Genomic DNA, 18,021 nt, shown 5'->3' with positions numbered 1-18,021 from the left:
ACAAACAGATACAGTGAGATGCGAAAGTTTGGGCAACCTTGTTAATCGTCATGATTTTCCTGTATAAATCGTTGGTTGTTACGATAAAAAATGTCAGTTAAATATATCATATAGGAGACACACACAGTGATATTTGAGAAGTGAAATGAAGTTTATTGGATTTACAGAAAGTGTGCTAAAATTGTTTAAACAAAATTAGGCAGGTGCATAAATTTGGGCACTGTTGTCATTTTATTGATTCCAAAACCTTTAGAACTAATTATTGGAACTCAAATTGGCTTGGTAAGCTCAGTGACCCCTGACCTACATACACAGGTGAATCCAATTATGAGAAAGAAAATTTAAGGGGGTCAATTGTAAGTTTCCCTCCTCTTTTAATTTTCTCTGAAGCGTAGCAACATGGGGGTCTCAAAACAACTCTCAAATGACCTGAACATAAAGATTGTTCACCATCATGGTTTAGGGGAAGGATACAGAAAGCTGTCTCAGAGATTTCAGCTGTCTGTTTCCACAGTTAGGAACATATTGAGGAAATGGAAGACCACAGGCTTAGTTCAAGTTAAGGCTCGGAGTGGCAGACCAAGAAAAATCTCGGCTAGACAGAAGCCACGAATGGTGAGAACAGTCAGAGTCAACCCACAGACCAGCACCAAAGACCTACAACATCATCTTGCTGCAGATGGAGTCACTGTGCATCGTTCAACCATTCGGCACACTTTACACAAGGAGATGCTGTATGCGAGAGTGATGCAGAGGAAGCCTTTTCTCTGCCCACAGCACAAAAAGTGCCGCTTGAGGTGGGCTAAAACACATTTGGACAAGCCAGCTTCATTTTGGAATAAGGTGCTGTGGACTGATGAAACTAAAATTGAGTTATTTGGCCATAACAAGGGGCGTTATGCATGGAGGAAAAAGAACACAGCATTCCAAGAAAAACACCTGCTACCTACAGTAAAATATGGTGGTGGTTCCATCATGCTGTGGGGCTGTGTGGCCAGTGCAGGGACTGGGAATCTTGTCAAAGTTAAGGGGCCGCATTGATTCCACTCAGTATCAGCAGATTCTGGAGACCAATGTCCAGGAATCAGTGACAAAGCTGAAGCTGCGCCGGGGCTGGATCTTTCAACAAGACAACGACCCTAAACACTGCTCAAAATCCATTTATGCAGAGGAACAAGTACAACGTTCTGGAATGGCCATCTCAGTCCCCAGACCTAAATATAATTGAAAATCTGTGGTGTGACTTAAAGAGAGCTGTCCATGCTCGGAAGCCATCAAACCTTTATGAACTAAAGATGTTTTGTAAAGAGGAATGGTCCAAAATACCTTCAACCAGAATCCAGACTCTCATTGGAACCTACAGGAAGCGTAATTTCTGCAAAAGGAGGATCTACTAAATATTGATTTCATTTCTTTTTTGTGGTGCCCAAATTTATGCACCTGCCTAATTTTGTTTAAACAATTATAGCACACTTTCTGTAAATCCAATAAACTTCATTTCACTTCTCAAATATCACTGTGTGTGTCTCCTATACGATATATATATTTTTTTTTTATAAACTTTTTATTTTCCAAACACAAAAAAGTCCAATACAACAATAATGGACCGTCCAAAAGGTCCATATTACAAAACATTTTACATTTACATTACATATCTTTTACCCCAAATACCGACCCACCCCTTTGAAGCGAGAGAGAAGGGGAGAGAGAGAGAAAAAAAAAAAACACCTCGGCCCTGGTTCAACCATTTCTTCCAAATTTTATCAAGTTTTCCCTGTCTATCACTCTCACTCTTCGGAACCTGTTCCAATCTAATCAAGTTAAGCACAGCTTCCTGCCACTGACCTATACAATATATTTATCTGACATTTTTTATCGTAACAACCAACGATTTATACAGGAAAATCATGACGATTAACAAGGTTGCCCAAACTTTCGCATCCCACTGTATGTACTGTATAAGCATTCACCATTTGAGAAGTACCCATGTAAGGTCATGTTATTATCTAATTACGCTTCAAGTATTTCTGCAGTTAAAGGACTCAATCCTTGAGGTATTTTTTATATTATTTCACATTCTTTTTTCTGAATAAGTATAATCATCAGAACAACACACTAAGCCGTGAGCAATATGCATAGTAGAGATGAGCGAACCAGTCGAGATTCGGTTTGGGTCTGGTTTGCTGAATTTTTTTAAAGTTTGGTTTGGACCCAAAACTATTTGGGCCAAACTGAAGTTGCTACAATTACCTCCTAGAACTCATCATTTTTAGTTGTTATCTATTTTCGTTGTTCTTACAGTATATTAATTTTTTCCCTTCCCACTTCCCCAAGCTCTTGACCGCAATGACAGCATTAAATTGTGTGACAATGACATACATACCTGTGAGTAAACGCAGATTTAACGGTGTTAACATACAGTTAATAAACAAAATGTCCAGCTCACCATGTATTCGTTATCCTCTGTGCACGGAACGAACCAGGTAAGTTCTCAAGATAAAAACAGCAGAAAAAAGTTCCAACACTATTGAAGATTCTGTTGCTTTGTCTTTATTTTCGTTAACAAATTACATCATGTGGACACCATCTCACACCCCCGCACACTGACACGTTTCGAACTATACCATTCTTAGGCGAACGCATTGCACCCGCACTGAATCCGGACCCATTCACTTCAATTGGGCTGTGTACATGAGCGGTTATTTTCACGCATCACTTGTGCGTTGTGGGAAAATCGCAGCAAGCTCTATATTGTGCGTTTTTCACGCAACGCAGGTCCCATAGAAGTGAATGGGGCTGCGTGAAAATCGCAAGCATCCGCAACCAAGTGCGGATGCGGTGCGATTTTCACACATGGTTGCTAGGAGACGATTGGGATAAGGACCCGATCTTTATTATTTTCCCTTATAACATGGTTATAAGGGAAAATAATAGCATTCTTAATACAGAATGCTTAGTAAAATGTCCATTGAGGGGTTAAAAACCAGTGATGTCAATTAGGTCCTTTAGCCAGGTCCTGAAGAAAGTGGAAAGAAGAGGAGATGCGCTAGGCGATCAAATGGATGGGGTGAGTTAAATTTGTGTATTATTTTTAAACCCTCAATGGACATTTTACTAAGCATTCTGCATTAAGAATGCTATTATTTTCCATTTTAACTAGAGTTGAGCAGACACCTGGATGTTCGGGTTCGGCCGAACTTCACAAAAAAGATCGAGTTCGAGACCCGAACTTGACCGCGAACCCGAACCCCATTGAAGTCAATGGGGCCCGGACTTTGGAGCTCTAAAATGGCTCTAAAAAAGTTATGGAAAGGGCTAGAGGGCTGCAAATGGCAGCAAAATGTGGTTAAGAACATGGCAAGTGCTCTGCAAACAAATGTGGATAGGGAAATGACTTAAAATAACATTAAATACGTACAAATAAAAAATAATAATCTTGATCTAGGAGGACGAGGTCCATATGGAGTAGGAGGTTGAGGAGGCGGTGGATGTGGCGGTGAAGGTGAAAGCGGCGGTGGAGGAGGAGGTAGCCAACACTGGTTTTTGGTTTTGGTTTTCATTTTATTTTATAATATTTTTTTGTTTAAATTTTAGTAGACCCCAAAACATTGGGAAATATAACCTGTGATAACCCCCTCCAGCCGTGCTAAACACACGTTCAGACAATACACTGGCTGCAGGGCAGGACAGCATCTCCAAGGCGTAAAGGGCAAGCTCAGGCCATGTGCCATGGAGACCCAGAAGATGAAGGGGGCAGACCCATCAGTCAGTACGTGTAGGCGTGTGCACACATACTGCTCCACCATGTCGCACGTACCCGTGATGTCCACAATCCAATTGGATATCTTCTCTATCAACTTTCGATGTTCTTTTCTGCGCCTACCATGTTGATCATGGTTAGCGGCGAATCAGGGTTCCACGCCGGAGAGGGAGCGTGAGAAAGGGATACCACATCCAAGGGAGGTCAATGTATGAAATGAAATGTGATTGAGCGGAAATGTGGCAGAAGTTATCAAATAGGAAGGATCGAATGAAAGGTGGGGGCGCACAGCAATTACCCACTCCTGACTCGGGGAGGTATTGACGATAAATAACAATACAGGACTTTTAAGATGCCCTGTTATTGGAATGATTTTAAAAAAATTATAGGGAATGTCACTGGGGTATTTTGGATTTAGAAATGTTAGACAGGAGAGGCCCTGCTGCCGATTTGTTGACTCTACATAACTTCTGCCTGATCGCACGTCCCTGTGACGTCCACGATCCAATTGGATATCTTCTCTATAAACTTTCGATGTTCTTTTCTGAGCCTACCATGTTGATCACGGTTAGCGGCGAGAGAAAGGGATACCACATCCAAGGGAGGTCAATGGCTGCAATGTGATCGAGCTGAAATGTGGGACAAGTTATTAAAGCGGAAGGATCGAATGAAAGGGCCAATTACAGACGAATTTTAGAAATTTAAGTCCCTGTCACCTATGCAGAGCAGGGGTTTTTTATCGGCAAAAATGGATTAATGTCACCCACCAATGAAACAGACGATTTTTAAAAATTTCGGGCCCTGTCAACTATGCAGACCAGGGGTTTATTTATGGCAAAACTGTGTTCATGTCACCCACCAATTGAACAGACGATTTTACAAAGATTAGGTCCCTGTCACCTATGGAGAGCAGGGGTTTACTCACAGCAAAAAAAATAAAATGTCACCAAAGAATGTAAAAGACGCTTTTGCACCCTGCTCCCTCTTTTGCTATGCAGGTGCCTCTGTGCGACCACCGCCTCTTCCTCCGAACTAGACAGGTCACTCGCATGACCTTGATTCCATGTAAGGTCTAGTATCTCATTATCCTCCACATCATCTTTCACCCACTCTTTACCCCTGCCCTCCTTGTCGGTCTGCATACTGCAGAAAGCCGCAGCAGTTGGCACCTGTGTTTTGTCATCATCAGAGACGTTAACAAAAATTAACAAAAAACAATCTTTATGTATGAGGTGGAGGTCCATATGGAGTAGGAGGTTGAGGAGGCGGTGGACGTAGCGGTGTAGGTGGAAGCGGCGGTGGAGGAGGACGAGGTAGCCAACATTGGTTTTTGGTTTAATTATTAATTTTTATTTTTTTTAATTAGGGTACACCCCAAAAGAGTGGGAAATATCAAAAATACATCAATTGGCAAGTGCGCTGTAGTATAACAATGGTTGGGTAAGGCCAGTATACATGTCTATTCTGCACAAGGTACGGACAAGTCCTGTGGGATCCATGCCTGGTTCATATTAATGAACGTGAGCTTGTCCACTTTGGCTGTGGACAGGCGGCTGCGCTTGTCTGTGATAAACACACGTTCAGACAAAACACTGGCTGCAGGGCAGGCCAGCACCTCTAAGGCGTAAAGGGCAAGCTCAGGCCATGTGCCCAATTTGGAGACCCAGATGTTGAAGGGGCAGACCCATCATCCAGTACGTGTAGGCGTGTGCACACATACTGCTCCACCATGTTGCTGAAATGCTGCCTCCTGCTATGACGTTCAATATCAGCTGGTGGTGCTGATTGTTGTGGTGTGCTGACAAAGCTTTTCCACATTTCGGCCATGCTAACCTTGCCTTCTGAAGTGCTGGCGGTGCCCCAGCTGCTTTGGTGACCTCTTCCTCCTCATTTGCCTTCGCCTTGTGCATCCACTGTGCCCCCGCTGTCAGGTGGGAATGCCACCAGCAGCGCGTCTACCAGCATGTGCTTGTACTCGCGCATCTTACGATCACGCTCCAGTGAGAGAATTAAGGATGGTATGTTGTCCTTGTAACGGGGATCCAGCAGCGTGGCCACCCTGTTATCAGCACAAGATAGAATGTGGGCAACTCGGCGGTCATTGCAGAGACACTGCAGCATGTAATCGCTCATGTGTGCCAGGCTGCCAGGAGGCAACGAAAAGCTGTCCTCTGTGGGAGGTGTATCGTCTGTGTCCTTTGTATCCCCCCAGCCATGCACCAGTGATGGCCATGAGCTGGTTTAGGTGCCACCCTGCTGTGAACACTGTTCCTCCTTCCTCCATCTCCTCCACCTCATCCTCCACCTCGTCATCCTCCAGAACTGTGCCCTGGCTGGACAATTGTGTACCTGGCATTTGTAAGTGCAGGACCCCACCCTCGCAGCCACTGAATGACTGGCCTAACACCCTATGAAATGATCCATCTTCCTCCTCCTCCTCCTGTGCCACATCCTCTTCCATCATCGTCCGAAGCGTTTTTTCAAGGAGGCATAGAAGTGGGATAGTAACGCTGAGAACTGCGTCATCAGCACTGGCCATGTTGGTGGAGTACTCGAAAAAGCGCAACAAGGCACAGAGGTCTCGCATGGAGGCCCAGTCATTGGTGGTGAAGTGGTGCTGTTCCACAGAGCGACTCACCCGTGCGTGCTGCAGCTGAAACTCCACTATTGCCTGCTGCTGCTCGCACAGTCTGACCAGCATGTGCAAGGTGGAGTTCTACCTTGTGGGCACGTCGCATATGAGGCGGTGAGCAGGAAGGCCGAAGTTACGCTGCAGCGCTGACAGTCAAGCAGCAGTAGGGTGAGAATGCCAAAAGCGCGCACAGACGGCCCGCACTTTCTGCAGCAGCTCTGACATATCGGGGTAATTTTTAAGGAACCTCTGCACCACCAAATTCAGCAAATGCGCCAGCAAGGGATGTGCGTCAAACAGTCTAGTCCCAGAGCTGCTACGAGATTTCGCCCATTATCGCACACCACCAGGCCGGGCTTGAGGCTCACTGGCACCAACCACTCATCGGTCTGTTGTTCCATGCTCGTCCACAGCTCCAGCGCAGCAATGTGGAGTTTGTCCCCCAAACAGATAAGTTTTAAAACTGCCTGCTGTAGTTTACCCTTGGCTGTGCTGAAGTTGGTGGTGAAGGTGTCACGCTGACCAGATGAGGAGGTGGTAGAGGATGAGGAAGCGGAGTAGGAGGAGGAAGCAACAGGAGGCAAACTGAAGCGCCCTGCAATCCTCGGTGGTGGAAGGACATGCGCCAAACTGCTATCCGCCTCAGGCCCAGCCGCCACTACATTTACCCAGTGTGCTGGAGATATAATGTCCCTGACCGTGCTTACTGGTCCATGTAACCGTAGTGAGGTGGACCTTGCCACAGATGGCATTGCGCAGTGCACACCTGATTTTGTCCCCCACTTGTTTGTGAAGGGAAGGGATGGCTCACCTGGAAAAGTAGTGGCGGCTGGGCACGATGTACTGTGGGACAGCCACCGCCATAAGGCTTTTAAAATTCTCCGTCTCCAACAGACGGAATGACAGCATTTCAAAGACCAGTCATTTTGAAATGCTGGCATTTAGGACCAGGGATCGCGTGTATGTATGGGGGTACTTCCTCTTTCGCTCCAGTATTTGGGAGATATAGAGTTGAACACTTCCATGGGACATGGTGGAGATGCTTGGTGACCCAGGTGGTGGTGTTGCTGGCAGATCCTCTGTTTGCTTGGTGGCAGGTGCCGCCAGGCTCGGACTGGCCCACAGGGGTACAGGGGAATCCCCCGGTGGGCCCCTGAGCAAGGTGGGCCCCTAGTCTCCCACCCCCTGCACAAGTGGCACATAGCACAGTAGACTTACTGCACTACATATATATATATATTACAGGGAGTGCAGAATTATTAGGCAAGTTGTATTTTTGAGGATTAATTTTATTATTGAACAACAACCATGTTCTCAATGAACCCAAAAACTCATTAATATCAAAGCTGAATATTTTTGGAAGTAGTTTTTAGTTTGTTTTTAGTTTTAGCTATTTTAGGGGGATATCTGTGTGTGCAGGTGACTATTACTGTGCATAATTATTAGGCAACTTAATAAAAAACAAATATATACCCATTTCAATTATTTATTTTTACCAGTGAAACCAATATAACATCTCAACATTCACAAATATACATTTCTGACATTCAAAAACAAAACAAAAACAAATCAGTGACCAATATAGCCACCTTTCTTTGCAAGGACACTCAAAAGCCTGCCATCCATGGATTCTGTCAGTGTTTTGATCTGTTCACCATCAACATTGCGTGCAGCAGCAACCACAGCCTCCCAGACACTGTTCAGAGAGGTGTACTGTTTTCCCTCCTTGTAAATCTCACATTTGATGATGGACCACAGGTTCTCAATGGGGTTCAGATCAGGTGAACAAGGAGGCCATGTCATTAGATTTTCTTCTTTTATACCCTTTCTTGCCAGCCACGCTGTGGAGTACTTGGACGTGTGTGATGGAGCATTGTCCTGCATGAAAATCATGTTTTTCTTGAAGGATGCAGACTTCTTCCTGTACCACTGCTTGAAGAAGGTGTCTTCCAGAAACTGGCAGTAGGACTGGGAGTTGAGCTTGACTCCATCCTCAACCCGAAAAGGCCCCACAAGCTCATCTTTGATGATACCAGCCCAAACCAGTACTCCACCTCCACCTTGCTGGCGTCTGAGTCGGACTGGAGCTCTCTGCCCTTTACCAATCCAGCCACGGGCCCATCCATCTGGCCCATCAAGACTCACTCTCATTTCATCAGTCCATAAAACCTTAGAAAAATCAGTCTTGAGATATTTCTTGGCCCAGTCTTGACGTTTCAGCTTGTGTGTCTTGTTCAGTGGTGGTCGTCTTTCAGCCTTTCTTACCTTGGCCATGTCTCTGAGTATTGCACACCTTGTGCTTTTGGGCACTCCAGTGATGTTGCAGCTCTGAAATATGGCCAAACTGGTGGCAAGTGGCATCTTGGCAGCTGCACGCTTGACTTTTCTCAGTTCATGGGCAGTTATTTTGCGCCTTGGTTTTTCCACACGCTTCTTGCGACCCTGTTGACTATTTTGAATGAAACGCTTGATTGTTCGATGATCACGCTTCAGAAGCTTTGCAATTTTAAGAGTGCTGCATCCCTCTGCAAGATATCTCACTATTTTTGACTTTTCTGAGGCTGTCAAGTCCTTCTTTTGACCCATTTTGCCAAAGGAAAGGAAGTTGCCTAATAATTATGCACACCTAATATAGGGTGTTGATGTCATTAGACCACACCCCTTCTCATTACAGAGATGCACATCACCTAATATGCTTAATTGGTAGTAGGCTTTCGAGCCTATACAGCTTGGAGTAAGACAACATGCATAAAGAGGATGATGTGGTCAAAATACTCATTTGCCTAATAATTCTGCACGCAGTGTATATGTACAGAACCTCAACCAGCCTATGTTCATATAAAAAAACTTGCTAGATTATTTATTGTATTTGAATGTGCCCGTACGGTGGGCCCCCAAAATAAATTTTACTGGTGGGCCCTAGGTACCCCAGTCCAACACTGGGTGCCGCTGTCACTCCAAAGGTGGATGAAGAGGCCGAGACTGCAGCAGAAGAGGAAGCAGGAGGAGCCAGAGACCTTTCTTGGTTTTTGAGGTGTCTACTCCACTGCAGCTCGTGCTTTGCACTTAGATGCCTGGTCATGCAGGTTGTGCTCAGGTTGAGAACGTTTATGCCTCGCTTCAGGCTCTGTTTGCACAGCGTGCAAACTACTCGTGTCTTGTCGTCAGCACATTGTCTGAAGAACTGCCATGCCAGGGAACTCCTTGGAGTTGGCTTTGGTGTGCTCGGTCCCTTGCTGCGGTGGGCAGTAGCAACCATACTGTCTATGGGACGGCCGTTCTGCTTTTGCACCCTGCTCCCTCTTCTGCTGTGCTGGTGGCTCTGTGCGACCACCGTCTCTTCCTCCAAACTAGACAGGTCACTTGCATGACCTTGATTCCATGTGGGGTCGAGGACCTCATCGTCCTCCACATCATCTTCCACTCAGTCTTCACCCCTGCCCTCCTTGTCGGTCTGCAAACTTCAGAAAGCCACAGCAGTTGACGCCTGTGTTTCGTCATCATCCGAGACGTGCTGCGATGGTCCTCCTATGTACTCATCCTAAAACATAAGTGGTTGGGCATCAGTGCACTCAATCTCCTCTACTTCTGGGGCAGGGCTATAGGGATGGCCCTGGGAAACCCTGCTAGCAGAGTCATCAAAAAGCGACTGCTGCATGACTTGGGGCTCAGACTGCTTGGCTGATTTGCAAGGGGGTGAGGTGAAGGACTGATGGATATGGGCTGCAGGTGCCAACCCTGATCTTTCAGCAGGAGACTGGGTGGGAGACAACGTGAAGGAACATAGTAATAATAAAAACCATGCGGTTATTACATAATAAAACACCAAAGCTGCCACAGGTGTTAACTGAGATGAAAGGATAGTTCCAAAGGCACTGGTTGTGTCTTTGTATCATACAACCATATATGCCAGCTGTCAATATGTCCCCCGGATCAGGTGGTATATCTAGTTCAGATGGTACATGAGTCCGGACTAGTAATATATAACTGGCGGTATAGGAACATACAGCCCGACTCTAACGGTGGTATTTCGTAGCGGGGTAACCGGGTTAGTGGAAAATATACTTCTCCCTCAATTCGAGTGGAGAGATGTTAGTTTGTAACACTACAATCGTAGTACTTTACCGCTCCCGAAGTCTCCGGTTCGTGCTGGAAATGATGACAATTCTTAGTACCGGCCTGACCAGCGCAGCGTCCCGCGCGGTCTCTGGGTACAAATGTTGTGCCCCACGTGACCCAGTAGCCGCTTCCTGTAGCTTCTGTCCAGTCTGCTGGGTCCTGGATTCCCCTCAGCCTCTGGGACCACCGCCTTAGAGGTAAAGATATATATTTAAATACAGCAGTGAATGTCCATACACTGAAGTCTCGGTATTACATACAAAGAGTCTATTGTCCAACAACAAACGCTTCAAGTTAAAATATACCATCGGATTGGAGAAAAGTCAGATCCGATGTTATATTAATAGGGACTCCTGACTTTACATTGAAAGTCAATGGGGGACGGATCCGTTTACAATTGCACCAATATTGTGTCAATGTAAACTGATTCGTCCCCATTGACTTACATTGTAAGTCAGGACGGATCCGTTCGGCTCCGCACCTCCAGGCGGACAAGCGTATTAGCCACCAGTCACAGTGACAGTGGTTTCAGCACCGCCAATCAGTGCCAGCTCTATCAGCCACCAGTCACAGTGCCCGCCATATTAGCACCACCAATCAGTGCCAGCTGTATCAGCCACCAGTCACAGTACCAGTGGTCTCAGCACCACCAGTCAGTGCCAGCCATCTCAGCCACCAGTCACAGTGACAGCAGTCTCAACACCACCAGTCAGTGCCAAGCGTATTAGCCACCAGTCACAGTGACAGTGGTTTCAGCACCACCAGTTAGTGCCAGCTCTATCAGCCACCAGTCACAGTGCCAGTGGTCTCAGCACCACCAATCAGTGCCAGCAATAATTGCCAGCCATCAATCATTGCCACCAGTCACAGTAACAGCAGTCAGTGCCAGCCCTATCAGCCACCAGTCACAGTGCCAGTGGTCTCAGCACCACCAGTTAGTGCCAGCTCTATCAGCCACCAGTCCGTGTCAGCCATCTCATGCACCAGTCACAGTGCCCACAGTCTCAGCACCACCAGTCAGTGCCAGCAGTCAGTGCCAGCAATCAGTGCCAGCAGTATCAGCCACCAGTCACAGTGCCAGTGGTCTCAGCACCACCAGTCAGTGACAGCTGTATCAGTCACCAGTCACAGTGCAAGTGGTCTCAGACAAAAGTCAGTGCCAGTGACGCATATTACAGCTACATATAAGTCAGTATTACAGTAAGAGAAAATATTATAAAATTATAAAAGTACAAGCCTATATTACTTGGACTTTTTACTAACAACATGCCACCCAAAAAAAGGACACCTCAAGTAGGACAAAAGACACAGACAATGAAACCATACATAACCATATTCTCCTGGAGAAACAGTCAGGTCAGCAAGTAAAAATCAAAAAAAGAAAGGCTGAAAAACAAAGAAAAAAATTAGCAAATAGATCAATTCAAGAAAAAAAAAAGAGTGTCACAAAAATGCTAAAAGAGAAAGATTCAGAAAAGCAAATAGATCTATAGAAGAACAGGAAAATCAGCGTAAAAAACAATCTCTAAGAGAAAGACAAAGGTGAGCAAATAGATCTATTGAAGAAAAGGAAAATGAGCGTCAGAAAAATGTGAAAGCACACAAAGCTAGGAGAGCAACAATACGTCAGCAACAAGCAATAAAAAGAGGCAGGATAACAGATCTACAAACAGACACAACACATTTATCAACAGCCACACAGGAGAGGATAAATGATATAAGAGAAACACAAAAACGTAAGAAACATGCTGAAAGAGAAAAAGCTAGGAGAGCAAGTCTTACAGCATCATTACAGCAAAATTTCATGCAAAATATAAGGTCAATAAATAGTGCTCTAGCATTTGCATCTATGGGAGCTAATATTAGTCCGCCTTCTGGCTAATGGCCATACTGTTTTCGAATTCATGGTTTGATTTGTCACAGAGCAGGAACACTGCATCCTCAACAGGGTGAAAACTGTTTGCACAATTATACATTTTAGATCCCTCTGAAGCTGCAGAACAAAGAATGCAAATTTCTGCCAACTCAGGAATAAATACAGAGCTTATGCAAACATTAAGGACATTTATGGCACAATTCAATCCTTTTGCCGAGGCCTGCAAAATGTTGTGCCAAGTTGAAAAAGAATATGAAGAGAATGCCGCCAAAAATAACAATGTTATTAAGGAAGTGTCCATGACAATAGTACAAGATAGCAAAAATGACCAAAGGCGCTATAACGCACCAAAATATAATGAGGTTGCTTTTATTTTTCAAAATGATAATGGAGAACCACCACTTGAAAGAGATCTTCTTATACACTGCAAACCAAGTGAAGATTATACAAATAAAAAAAACCCCACAAAGAATTAGTGTCCTTGATCCTAATTTGGAACCCATGGTTTATCCATTGTTATTCCCCTATGGGTATCAAAGCTGGGGAATTGACATTCCATTGCAAAACAGACCACAAGCTTTATAAAATTTACCAAACCAGTCACACAATCCTAGAGTTAGAGTCACTCAAATGCAATACTACAGTTACCGTCTTTCCATTAGAGAGGATTTTAATCCCTTTTTAAATGCAGGCCGCCTTACACAGCAATATATAGTTGATGCATATGTAAAAACAGAAGCCAACAGACTCAATTATATACGTCAAAATCAGCCTAAATTGCGTGTTGAAAAATACTCTGGATTAATGGATCATTTGTTTAATGAAGCCAATGAAGCAGGCCTGAGTCCTGGAGAAATTTATATTTTGCCTTCTTCATTTGCAGGGAGCCCCAGAAACCTGCAACAAAATTATCAAGATGCTATGGCAATTGTCATAAAATATGGAAAACCAGATCTTTTTATTACAATGACATGCAATCCCAAATGGGAAGAGATTGTACATAACCTACAACATGGACAAACTGTTGACGGACAACCACATTTAGTTGCAAGAGTATTTCACCTAAAACTCAAAGCTCTAATGGATGACATCAGTAAAAAACATATTTTTGGAGTCCCAAAAGCAATGGTCTACGTAATAGAATTTCAAAAGAGAGGTTTACCACATGCTCACATACTTCTCATTCTTAAAGAAATCTGTAAACCAAAAAATGAAGAACTGATAGATAAAATTGCGGTAAGTTGAAAATGAGCAGCGGCACTCACCAATGTGCGTTCACAAACAGCAGCTTTATTCCATGAGACTAAGGCAAGGGGCAGACAGTTCAAGCACGCAACTAATAGCGGCGGCCGTTTCGCGCTAACTGCGCTTCGTCAGGCTGTGCGTCACTGCGTGCTTGCGTCAATGCTCCTTTAAAACCCAGGTGCTGGGTTTCTGTCATGATATCAGACGAATCAAAATCGCACCTGAGCAGGAAAAATTGCATTACATCAAATACAAACAAACGATGAACAAGCAATACAACAGGGACACGTATACAAGCATATCATGCACACTTGTTTAGACGAACTTAAAGAAAGCAAATTTTTAGAAGCTTACTTAAAGAAATGGGCTGAGGTCATTTCTGTCATTCAGCCCAAGTTCCCCTAGCGCTTGTGTGCGCAAGACCCATCTAGCTTCCCTCTGCAGGAGGAGGCGGTGTCTACCCCCCCCCCCCCTGCAGAGGGGCAGGGACTGTCTCTAAACCGGAAAATGAAATGGAACTCACATCCCCGTTATGGGCTTCTCTGACATGTTGGATAAATCTGGGGCACCCCTTCCCTGTTTTGTTACTTTGTATCTACTGTCTCAGCTGTGCACCGCCGAGCGCTCGTCTCCTCACCAGCCTTGTTACTCGTACTGACCGCTCCACACTGATTCTGTGCGTGTTTGACTGTGCCGCCCTCCACTTCACTATATTGATAGATAAAATTGTCTCTGCTGAAATCCCTAACATAGAAATCACTCCTCAGTTACATGCAATTGTAACAAAGCATATGATTCATGGACCATGCGGAGCACTCAGTCCTAATTCTCCATGTATGACAAATGCTGTAAGGATTTTCCAAAGGAATTCCAACAAAAAACTATTGCTAATAGCATGGGCTATCCAAAGTACAAGAGAAGAAATACAGGCCAAACTATAATTCTTAACGGAAAGAATATTGATAATTCTTGGGTTGTACCATATAATCCTTACTTAGCGTTGAAGTACAATTGCCACATTAATGTGAAGTTTGTGCATCAGTGAAAAGTGTCAAATACCTTTTTAAATATGTGTACAAAGGTCATGATTGTGCAAATGTTGTCATTCAAGAACAAGGTACTTTGAATCATGATGAAATAAACACCTTTATTAATTCTAGGTATCTCAGTGCTCCAGAAGCAGCATGGTGTTTGCATGGGTTTGAAATGCATTATCAATCCCATACCATCCATAGATTAGCAGTGCATCTGCCTGAAGAACAATCAGTTTTTTTCAACCCAAATTACATTACCACAGCGGTACAGAGAGCTTTAAACCGTGATACTGAATTGACAGCTTGGTTCAAATTAAATCAACAAAAAGGAAGCAAAGAATATATTATATTCGGACATTCTTTTGCATTATGTGTTTGACTCTCAAAATTGTTGTTGGAAATTGCGTTAACGTGTTGCAGAAAAAATTATTGGACGAATGTATTCTGTCAACTTAATATCAGATGCAGAGCGTTACTGTCTGCGTCTACTATTGCTGCATGTGGCTGGTGCAGTATCCTTTGAAGATCTGAGGACAGTACTTGGTAATGTCTATCCCACTTTCCAAGAGGCAGCAAAAGCAAAAGGACTTATTAATGATGACGATGTGTGGTAGAACACTCTGGAAGATGCTGTCCACTTTACAATGCCTAAACAACTTAGGGAATTATTTACATATGTCTGCATTTTTGCATCATTACAAAATATGAATGCACTTTTTCTAAAATATGAGCAATATCTCATTGAAGATTTAGTTCACAAACATAAACAACACAATGATGATTGTACAATTTGTCGTAAGATCGCACTTAAAGAAATAGCCAACATTCTGGTACTACATGGCAAAAACTGTGAAGATTTTGGATTGCCTTCCACAATGCCAAATACTGATCAACTTTGGAATATGTATGATAAGGAATTACAAAAATACAGAGTTGAAGAAATGGAGAAAACATTAAACAGAGAACAAAAAAGAGCTTCAGAAAAAAATAATGTCTGCAAGCAAAAATGACAACCTTTGCAACCGTTGTTTTTTCTTGGATGGTCCAGGAGGTAGTGGTAAAACGTATCTTTACAAAACCCTTCTAAGCACAGTTTGTGGAGAAGGTAACATTGCACTCCCTGTAGCCTCAACAGGTATAGCAGCCAATCTTCTTGAGGGTGGAAGAACATACCACTCTCAGTTCAAATTACCTGTTCCGATAGTTGAGAACTCAATATCAAATATGCGTCTCAATTCTGCTGATGCTGAAAATTTGAGATCATCTACAGTGCTCATTTGGGATGAGTGTACAATGGCCCCGTCTATTGCTCTTACAGTGGTTGACAAACTGCTAAAAGAAATAATGTATAACCAGAAACCCTTTGGAGGAAACGTTTTATTACTTGGTGGAGATTTTTGGCAAACACTTCCAGTTGTTCCTCATGGTGACCGGACAAAAATTGTTGAAGCATGTATAAAGTATAATAAACTGTGGCAAAACTTCCAAATACTTAACCTTACAAACAATATCCGTTAAGTTGATACTGAATTCAGCAATTGGTTGATCTAAGTTGGAAATGGTGATACACCACACATTGACGGTTTGCCTGAAGACATAATTGAAATCCCTTCAAAAATTTTATGTACAGGAAATATTGTCAACAACTTTTTTGTAGAAAGAATTTTAGTTGCTGATGTCTCAAAGATAACAAAAAAATTTATTATTTGCCCAAAGAACTCTGATGTTGATAGCATAAATGAAGAGGTGCTAAACATTTTGGAAGGAGATACTGTGACATTCCTTAGCTCAAACTCAATTGATGACTCAACTGAGGAAGATATGCAGAACTATCCTATTGAGTTTCTTAATGAGTTAACTCCAACAGGAATGCCGAGGCATAAACTGAACCTTAAAAAGGGAGCAATAATTATGCTCCTCAGAAATATAAACACCAAAAGAGGATTGTGCAATGGAACCCGCCTCTTTGTTAAAGACTTAAAAAAAGAAACCTCATTATTGCTCAAGTAATTCAGCGGAAGGGGACGTGGTCTTTATTCCACATATTGATTTAGCTCCATCCTCTATTAATTTGCCATTTACCTTAAGAAGATGACAATTTCCAGTTGCATTAGCCTTTGCCATGACAATAAATAAAGCTCAGGGGCAAACCTTAGAAAAAGTTGGCATTTACTTGCCAGAACTAGGGATGAGCGAACCCGAACTGTATAGTTCGGGTTCATACCAAATTTTGGGGTGTTCGTGACACGGATCCGAACCCGAACATTTTCGTAAAAGTCTGGGTTCGGGTTCGGTGTTCGGGTTTAGCGTTTTCTTGGCGCTTTTTGAAAGGCTGCAAAGCTGCCAATCAACAAGCGTCATACTACTTGCCCCAAGATGACATCACAGCCATGCCTACTATTGGCATGGCTGTGATTGGCCAGTGCAGCATGTGATCCAGCCTCTATTTAAGCTGGAGTCACGTAGCGCCGCACGTCACTCTGCTCTGATCAGTGTAGGGATAGGATGCAGCTGCTGCTGTTAGGGCCAGATTAGGCAGCGATTTACTTACTGAAGTGATCGATGTACAGCTGTGTATCAACCTCTGCTTTTCAATTGCTCACTGTTTTAAGGCTGCCCAGAGCGTTTTTTAGTCACTTTTTTCTGGGGTGATCGGTGGCCATTTTGTGTCTTGTGGTGCGCCAGCACAAGCTGCCACCAAGTACATTTAACCATCAATAGTGTGTTTTTTTTTTTTGCTATATCCTACATCAGGGGCTTGGCTGTGCTTGCTATTTTATTGAGGGGTGAAATTATACAATTGCCAAAATAGCAGTACCCTAAATCTGGTGTTTCAGCTGTGGCTAGCCAATTGCAATACTGTCTGCTGTCTGGCAAAGGATATATTTTCTGGGTTGAAATGCAATTCCCAACTTAGCAATTCCCTAAATCAGTGGTTTCTGCTGTATCAGGCCAAGTTTAAATCTATCCATAAAAGGGTATATTAGATTGAAGGTGCGGATAGGGTCATTCTCAATAACTTCAAATGATACCGTGCATCTCCAATTCTAATTCTGTCCGTAAACGTATACCTGTCATCCACTGCCTAAATACTAGGCCTACAATTTATATTCAGCTAAATCTGTGGTTACTGCTGTGCCTGGCAAAGTTATTTAGTGTCCTCCAAAGCACAGTTTTTGTTCTGGGTTGAAATACAATTCCCAACTTAGCAATTCCCTAAATCAGTGGTTTCTGCTGTATCAGGGCAAGTTTAAATCTATCCATAAAAGGGTATATTAGATTGAAGGTGCGGATAGGGTCATTCTCAATAACTTCAAACGCTACCGTGCATCTCGAAGTCTAATTCTGTCCGTAA

This window comes from Bufo bufo, chromosome 4 (genome assembly GCF_905171765.1).
Source record: "Bufo bufo chromosome 4, aBufBuf1.1, whole genome shotgun sequence".
Classification (NCBI taxonomy): domain Eukaryota; kingdom Metazoa; phylum Chordata; class Amphibia; order Anura; family Bufonidae; genus Bufo; species Bufo bufo.
Note: the sequence above shows the minus strand (reverse complement) of the source record.